The 9,173-nt window shown below is 51.4% G+C and overlaps 2 protein-coding genes across 2 annotated transcripts in view; one reads left to right on the top strand and one right to left on the bottom strand.

Moving 5' to 3' along the window:
* Dock1 (dedicator of cytokinesis 1) overlaps nt 1–9,173 on the bottom strand; it is a 497,315-nt gene that overhangs the window by 226,493 nt on the left and 261,649 nt on the right. The gene's annotated exons all lie outside the window — the stretch shown is intronic.
* The window catches only part of Insyn2a (inhibitory synaptic factor 2A), a 56,376-nt gene continuing 54,018 nt past the window's right edge, over nt 6,816–9,173 (top strand). The window contains exon 1 of the mRNA XM_021168434.2: nt 6,816–7,534. The gene's annotated coding sequence lies outside the window, so the exon portion shown is untranslated. The remainder of the gene's footprint in view (nt 7,535–9,173) is intronic.

Below are 9,173 nucleotides of genomic sequence, written 5' to 3'. Positions count from 1 at the left end.
AGGAGGAGCAGCAGGAGCAGGAGGAGCAGCAGGAGAAGGAGGAGCAGCAGGAGCAGGAGGAGCAGGAGGAACAGGAGGAGGAGGAAAAGGAGGAGAAGCAGGAAGAGGGGGGGGAGAAGGAGGAGAAAGTGCTGTCCAAATTAGCTGGGGCTCAGGAATGAAAGCAGGCAGGGATTTTGTATCATCAGTAAAGGCCACCGTAATATAACTTTATTACTCATGGCATAAAAATTTTTGAAGAAGAGCTCTGTGGTGTATACAGAACATGTATGTTGTGATGGATCATTTTAATAACTGTTGTTTGATGGAGACAATGTGTGATAATGTCACTGAAATCACATGGGTGAAGCAGAGCACTACCCAATACAAAAGCCTCCTGCTCGGTGGCTGTCCGCATGCCTGGTCTCTCCTGGAAGTTCCAATGACAGGTACATCGAGAGGAGGATGTCTGACTAAGAAAGTGAAAGAAAACTTGGCCAGAGGCTTGCCAGCTTGCAGCAGGGAGTTCAGCAGAGGCAAAGGACTTGACTGGGGCCAGAGTGTTTCCCTTTGAGCTGTTCCCATGATGATCTGGGGCATTATAGTAAGCTCGAGACAAAGGTCTCTCCTATCACTTAAGACCCATAAAAACCATGAAGGGGATTACAGTGGATAGAGACAGTCCTCACTCCTGCAAGATTGCTCAGCCCAAGTCAAGCCACACTCAACTTACCATATATATCCTACAGCATTGTCAAGGGCAGATAAAAATAAGGAACTGAACGAAGCAGCTAGCAGCCTGGCAATGTGCAGGACCTGTGTGTGAGCCTAGGCTCCAGCACTTCCTGGCTGTGTGACCTTGGAGAAACTGCTGATTAACATCTGTGGAAAGTTTGTCTCAATATATTTCATAGCCTTCCCATGAGGACTGAAGCAGACAATACACAAAGTGTCGGGGCACAACATGCTGCAGGCTCGTCACAAGAGTGGAACATCATACGCATCTTGTGTGAAGAGCCTAGGGTACAGGAGAATTCCACTGTCTTCTTCCCATGCTCCTGCCCCCTCCTGCATGCCTAGGAAGGCTAGGGACAAACAAGGACAAACCAGGCAACTCCTATGCTGGATGTTGCAAGACAAGTGCCACCCTGCCCTACTGTGACTTCAGGCCTCCCTGCAATGCCCCACGCTGACACCCAGCTTCTGTCCAAGGACAGACTTCAGATGGAAGTACAGAGGACAGCGTTACACAGAGTGGACTGGAAGACATGCCCTGAAATTTGAGAGCAATTTTTATCCCTTTTTGACCCAGTTCTGGTTAAAGGTGTCATCTTTGGCCTGGGCAGATGAGCTGCTTTACAGAAGCTGAGCCGCAGCAGGCTCAGAGAGATGGCAGCAAACACTGAGAATGGCTCTGGAGCCAGCTACCTCTGTAGCAAAAGGCTTACTCCTTGGATTAGACATGGATGGTGAGAAACCCAGGCTGAAAAGAGTGAAGCCAGCCAAATGGCTACTGCAGGCTTGCTTCCTCAGTGAGTCCTGGGGTGTGAGGGGAAGGGTGACTAACCTAGAAAAGGAAAGCTGGGGTTGTTTTGTTTTGAGGCAAGGTCTCACTCTGTAGCCCTGAATGCCTTGAACTCCTGCCTCAGCCCCCAGATAGCCAGGATTACAGTCATGAACCACTGTGCCCAGCTGCCTGAGGATTTGATGAGAAGCCTGCACTTGTATGTCTGGGAGAGTGCCAGGAGGACATGCCCACTCCATCCTTCCTCACCAAGCACAGCTGCTGCAGTTGTTAAAGGGAGGCTAGAACCACCAGCATCCTCTTTAAAAGGGAAAACATCTCATTTCCTTAAGTTCTATTTGCAGTGATTGGTTTAGGAAACCTGGGATTTTCACCGGTCTTCTAGATGCTCAGCCTCTCCCAAACTAATTAGGTTAGCGGCCAATAAACCATCTCTGGTCTCTCATATTGGAATGGAAAGAACTAGGGGGAGTAGCATCAGAGGGTGGACAAGTGGCTCGCCTCCAAGAGGGTAAGATCCAGGGACCAGGGCAGTAGGCAATTGTGGGTAGGGAGCGTGACAGAGATGGAGATGCAAAGAGATACAAGTCCAGGAGGCAGAAGGTAGGTGACAAATGGAATGTCTGAAGAGGGTGCCTCACTGGTCTTCTGGGCTAAGGGGAGGCCTGGTTGCCGTGCATTTTGAGCATTGTGTTGGTCTTGTTCTTGAAGAGAAAGCAGAGCTTGCATCTGCTACTGCTCCCACCCAACAGGGGCTCATCAAGGCAAGCTCCCTCTCCTGCACTATGGGTTGACCATGCCTGCAGCTGGAGGAGGGAAACCACTCACCACAGACAGTCCCACCTTGAGTCACTTGAGAACATTAAAGTAGGAGGTGGGAAAATCATCCCCAAGTGAGCTGTGTCACAGGGGCACCTGAGAGTCAGGAGGGCCAGGGTTCTGCAGCAGCCCCCCTGAGAACGTTCTCACCCACAGCTAAGTGAGCAGGGAGGCTGCAGAGCCCTTCTTTGCCCTTTCCCTTGGGTTTGGGTTTCAGCGATGAAAGCTCATATCACTGACAATAAGCCCCTTCATTTACAGAGACATATTAGAAGGCATGGTGAGTACGCAGTGACAACACAGACAGACCAAATGCAAGGAGATGACAGGACACCTAGTTCTAATGGATGTACAAGGACACCCGCAGGCTCTGTGTAATTAACATCCAACAGTAGCCACCAGCTTCATACCAAACACCACAAACATCCCTGTGAATGAATCCTGTGATACATACTCCCTTTGTATGTATGTATGTATGTATGTATGTATGTATGTATGTATGTATGTGAAGTGTATGGGCAGTATGCCTGCATATATGTCTTGTACACTGAATGCATGCAGTGCCCTCAGAGGCCAGAAGAGGGCGTCAGCTTCTCTGGGATTGGAGTTACAGACAATGTGAGACTTGAGAGAGCTGGGAATCAAAGCCTGGTCCTTTGTTAAGAGCAGTCAGTGCTCTTAACCACTGAGCATCTCTCCAGCAAATTAGTGACATACACTCTCGTTCTGCATGATGTTCCCAAAAGTCTTCTGGAAGGTAATAATTTGTTGGTGGTTGTTTCTAGATAATCCTCCACACTTTGATAAGACCAAGAAATTCTTAAGGTTACTTTCAGTTTGGAATTAAAACTGCTCAGAACATTCTGGAACACACACACACACACACACACACACACACACACACACACTGCAGTTTATCATACTATTGGTTTTGTTTTGTTTTTGAGACAGGGTCTTTGGTAGTCCAGGTTTGCTTCCAACTTGCTATATAGCCAAGGATGACCTTGAATTTGTAATCCTTCTGTATTGACCACTCAAGGACTGAGTTTGCATGCATATACCACAGGGTCTGCCTTCTGCAGGCTGAGAATGGAACCCAGGTCTGTGCATTGCTAGCCTAGTACCCCAGTAACCCAGCTACATCTTCTGACCAATTCACTGGTTTGGAATTTCAGGACTTCCAGGAAGTCAAAGGAGTGGACTCTGTGTGGGTGAGGCAGCATGAATTTCTGTGTAGTTTTATTCTCTGGCTGCCTCTGCCTGTGGGAAATCTCTTTTTAAAATGGCTATTTTCTCCTTTGCAAGACTACCTTTTGTGGCGAAATTCTGAAGCAAAATCTAAGAAACCAATTTATACCTAATTGATTCCTAAAATGAGTCTACTTTCTTTTTTCTGGGGAAGCTAAACATAAGGACTCATTATAAACCCTTAATATATACATCTGTTCTGTCCACACAGAAACTATGATGCAAAGAGCATCTGTGGGCAGCAAGAAGGCCACAACTCCTCCCCCACACAGCCCCAAACACAAGGCTTGCTTGAAGGTTCTGAGCACGCTGGTGCTCATGGAACAGTCCTCCCTAGTCAAACGGCACACACTCTCATCAATATCTCAATTTGTGATGGCGGACTTAGTGATGCAGTAGGCAAATGCAGTCATACATTTTATAACAGCAGGAGGTACACCAATGGCTTGCTTATTACCGCAACAGAATTCATGAGACTTCTTTAAGCGACTTAAAAGAGGAAGGATTGTTTAGGTGTGGCCTAGAGGTATTAGTTCATCAAGGTAGGGAAGCTAGAGTTGGGCAGGCTGCTCCCAGGTGGTAGGAGCGACATGGCAGTAGATGTATTCAGCTGGGACTTCTCGAACCTCTGGTAGGGAATGGGATGTGGAATCCAACTAGAACCCTCAAGGACTAACCTTATACCCTGACCCCTGCAACCTACTTCCTCCAGATAAACTCCACTTTCCAAAGCTCCCACAACTTCTTCAAGCGTCTTCATCAGGTGGGGCCTAAGTGAGCCTGTACAGAGGCATCTTAAATCCAAAGCAGGATAACAATAAACCTAGCAACAGCTGAAGTGACTGGACAGCTGGAGAACTCAGAGCAACCACGGCTCAGCTAAACATCTTCCAACCTGGCGGCCATAGCATGTCATCATTGCCTCCTCTAGGTAGTCCCTGTGGGGATCATCACTGACACTGGCCCTAGAGACACCTAACCAGTTCACAGCGCCACTTGTGGCTGAGCTCCAGCCTCCTCTGCACACTTTTCTGTCTATCTGATTTTACCCCTGGACCTCAAACCCAAACTTTCTATTCTCAATGGTGCCACTCCCACATTGCCTGACAGATATGCAGTGACATACTTAAGACATTGGAAAAGGGGTTTCTAATCTTATGGATTTACGATAAGGTAAGATTTACAGAAAGTTTTCTGGACAGAATTCCCAAAGATGTAAGAGCACACCTGAGGAAGGGGGCAGCGGGAGGCATGTCAGGCAGGAAGTCTTGCCATCTGCTGTTACACAGTCCCATCCTGCACAGCCCCTCTGGCTTCTAGCTGGGTAGCAGAGTCTATTCACGATTGCAGGCTGTCCTAGTCAGAGTTACTGTTGCTGTGACGAAGTGCCATGAACAAAGGCAACTTGGAGAAGGTTTGATTCACTCCCAGTACCAAATCACTCCTCATCATTCAAAGCAGTGAGGGCAGGAACCTAAGCAGGGCAGCAGCCGCAAGGCAGGAGCTAATAGACACCATGGAGGGTCCCCCTTACTGGCTTGCTCCTCATGGCTTACTCAACCTACTTGCTTACAGAACCCAGGACCGCCAGCCCAGGGATGGCAGCACCCACGATGGGCTGGGCCCTCCCCCATCAATTGCTAATTAAGAAAATGCCTTTCAGCTGGGTCTTATGGGGGCATTTTCTCAATTGAGGTTGCCTTTCTTTTAGATAACTCCAATTTGAATCAAGTTGACATAAAAGCAGCCAGCACACAGGCCCTTTTCCCAGCCAGATCCCAGCAGCCTCCAGGCCTAAAGACATAAATGGGCTAGCAATCAGAATTGGGAGAATCTGGGTCCTAAGGGGCATTTTAAAGAGTGGGAGGGACAGAGTCTAGGTTCTCCAGGCTTGGTGTTCTCTCCCTAAACTCCAGGCCAAGCTAAACATCAGGGAGGGCCCTGACCTGCAGCAGGGTGCTTGCAAGATGAGATACTCCAGTGGAGCTGGGGCAAGCATCCACCTGCAAGCTCAGGCTCTTCCCTGATATATGGCTGGGCCTGGTGGTATATCTAGAGAAATCTTCTTCTACCCAGGAGCATGGGCATGTATCTCAAGGGCTAATGAGACAGGCAAAGGGAAGATATTTTAGAATGACCTCCTTCTGAAACGTGTGGACACATCATCTTACATAGACAATGCAGTATCTTACAGAAAGCCCTTTGAAAGAGCTGAAAGTATATATAAAATAGAGAGCTGGGCTCTATCAGCCCACTGTATGAGGATAGAGCAATGGAGTGGCCTGGAATACTAAGATGGGTTACAGGGATAAAGTGATACATAGGAACAAACCACAGCTTGTCTTCTGTCTGAAAGGTGTGCTTGTAGGGATGTGTGATTAAGAGCATTTCCCATCTGAATTCCCAATTCATTGGCCAAAGCTTACCACCATGTTATCGGTGGGGGCTACTTTCCAGTATGTCCCAGGTAGGGCTGGGAGACCTGTATGCAAGAATACTTAGTCCCAGTGTCTGCTACTCAGCCCTGCTAGGCATCTGGGAAGACCCTGAACCTGCATCAGAGAGCTCACAAGACTCTGGTGGAGTTTGGGGTATATGCTGGGAATTGTCCTCTGTTCATGCTAAAGAAATCTCTTTTCCGAGTTTATTTAACTCTGATCAAAACAAACACAATCACACAATCTCCCACTGCCTCTCTAGGGGGTGAGGGACAGAGGGACTAGGAGGTCCAGATGAGGAACAGTGGAGATGCCTGCTCTGACATGTCCACAAATTATCAGGATGCAACAGAGCTGATAGGCAGGCAGACACTCTCTACTTTGTCCCTAGGCCAATAAACAGGTCTGCGTTTCAGTCCTTATTTGAGGGACAGACTCCTGGTTGATTACAAACGTAAAAAAATGCAAGAGAAACCTTCATCTCTAGTCTCTCCAAAGACACATCTGCAGGTGAGGGGGCGGGCGCCTTGCCCAGATGTCCACTCCCATCTAGGGTATTAACTACCCAGCAGGGGTAGGTTGGTTGACACCACCGAAAGCCATCAAGCAGGGTTTCCTATAGACAGCCCCACTCCTGAAGAAGAAATCAATAGGGTCCCCGCGACCGCGACCGCCTGAGGTGGCTCCTGGGTAGACTCAACAAGTTCCAGGGGCCCCGCAGCGCCGCCTGCAGCTCAGAAACCCTAGGATGTGGCTGAGGAGCTCCGCGCACAGGCAGCAGCCAGCGGCTGCTTCCAGCACCTCCTCCTTCTCCTCCTCCTCCTCTTGCCCGCGATCCGTCTCTGGCTGGAGGGGCTCCTTCACGCGCCCGGCCCCCGCCCCACGCACGCGGCCTGGCCCGCCCCCGCCCCACCCCCGCCCCACGGGCCCCGGGGCTCCGCCCGCCTCGGTGGCAGGCGAGCGCACAGGCGACTGGCGCGCAGCTCCCGGTGCCCTCTCTTCAGTCCTCTGGCCGCTCGGCTGCCTAGAGTAGCCGGGACCTGGTGCCTCGGCCAGGACTCCCCTCCCGCTCCCTCCCCGTCCCCGCCCCCTCCTCCCGGCCCCGGCTCCCGGATCTCGCCGAAGACAATTGCAGTAAATGAGGACATCTGAGGAGCACGGAGCCGGGTGGCTGTGGCTGGCTCCGCCGCGCCGCGATCGGGCGAGCGCGCGGGCGTCCCCGGAGCCGGCCGAACCACTGCCTCCCCGTGCGCGTCGCTGAGCAGGAGCCGAAGGGACTCGGGCTGCGGCGCGGGGGCCGGCCGGGCCGGGCGGGCCGGGCCCGTGGCAGTGGAGGGGGCGGGCGGCGGGCACGCAGCTGGCCAAGTCTCCGGAGCCGAGCCTCCTTCAGCGCGAGCCCGGAGATCCTTGCCGTGGATGCTCTGCTCCGAGTGCTCCGTGCCGCGCCAGGCTTGCCAGGGTCCGCGGCAAGACATGCCCGAGCCAGGCGCTGCACCGACCTCCACTTATCAGTAAGCAGCCAAAGGTAAGCAAAGCCCAGCATGCCCTCCTCCTGCACCCCAAGCCCTCTGTACTTGACCGCTGGCAGATAGGCGCAGACCCTGGCTCTTGCGCACGCAATAGCCCCTAAACTGGCTTCGCCTAGGTCCGGGACGGCGGGTGTAGCCCAGTGTAGACCCGGTGGCGGGCAGCGGCGGAGGTGGGGGGCGAGGTTACGCAACTGCATCTGGCAGGACCTAGTCGCCCAGGGGCATCTGGCAACTTTGGCTACAGTCTTGGAGGAGCGGGAATATGATGTCTATTCTAGACAAACGCCACAGCCTTGTGAGCACAGGACATCCTTGGCCAGGCAGAACTGGGCGGGAGGGGGTGGGGGGCTCTGGGGACGACCATCTCCCTGGAACGTTCGAGGTTTTGAAAGTATTATCCAAACTAAAGCGAACTGCCAAGTACAGTACAGCTGATTAACTTCAGGGAGATGGGGGGAATAAGTCTGAGCAGAGGGGCCCTGCCGCCTGCCGTTGAGCAAAGACCGAAGCAGGAGAGAAGGCAAAAATGCCCACGTGAAATGTTGGTCTCTTCTCTTGGTTACGGGTATAGGCACCTTCTCTGAGCTGGGGTCTGTACCCTGCTGAGCTTCCAGGTGCACATGCCTGACCTGCACAATCGTGGGAAACCTATGCTGCGGATCCTAGGGAGCTAGTGAGGGCAGGAAAGAGGAACGAACAGGGGCCAGCCCCAAGCAGGGGCAGAGACTAGAGCCCAAAGTCAAGAACAAGACTCTGCATCTTGCTTGTTCATGCTCAGGGTTCCAGGCTGGCGTCTCTGCTGCTTGAAAAAGAAAAAGGAGCCTCTCCCTGTGACCTCAACATTCTACTACCCTGAAAATATGCCACAAGGAGATGGAGCCAGTGATAAAGGGATGCCAGAAGTGGGGGAGGAGAGGCACCCCTGGAGTAAATAAGGAAGAAAAATGGGTGCCTTTTACTCTCTGCAGATCAGGGCTCAGGTCCCTTCCCCTCTCTTGGTGCAGGCCTGGGGCTGGGGGACTGGCTGCCCTGTTGGACTCATGAGCTAGAGGCAGCAGGAGAAGCAGTTGAATTTGACCTTGTCTGCTTGGGTGCTGAAATTCTGCCGAAGCATCCCGAGGTGAAACTGGCAAGAGTGGGAAGGAACTTTGGGCAAGCCCTGCCTTGGCTAGGAACCCATGAGATCATTTCAGAGCACCAAGTCAAGGGCTAGCACAGGGTTGAGGTCAGTAGCTTGAAGTCTTTCTCTTAGAAAATGACTTGGGGGGTGGGGGTACTCTTTCACAGCCTGATCAGGGCTTGATCAAGGTTACAGGGCTAGGGACCTGATTAAAAAATACCATTCAGATCATAAAAGCTGGACCACCCCCCATGAGTAGTTCATAAATAAGAAGGATACTGCCTTATGAAGCTGACGGTAAAGGCTGAACAGACAGTAATCATTGCACTTCGCAGAGGCGGAACATGCTGGGTTTTACTATTCATGGTGTGCTATTTCTTACACTCACATCCTGTTGAATGTTACTTTTCAAAGTTCATATTTATCTTTGCAATTTTTTGCAAGCATGATTAGCAAACGTGCACAAAACAGCTCAAAGAGAAAAAAAAAAAAGGAAGTCTTGCCATCTGCATACC

Source organism: Mus caroli, chromosome 7, assembly GCF_900094665.2.
Source record: "Mus caroli chromosome 7, CAROLI_EIJ_v1.1, whole genome shotgun sequence".
NCBI lineage: Eukaryota > Metazoa > Chordata > Mammalia > Rodentia > Muridae > Mus > Mus caroli.
Note: the sequence above shows the minus strand (reverse complement) of the source record. Positions and strands in the feature narration are given on the sequence as shown.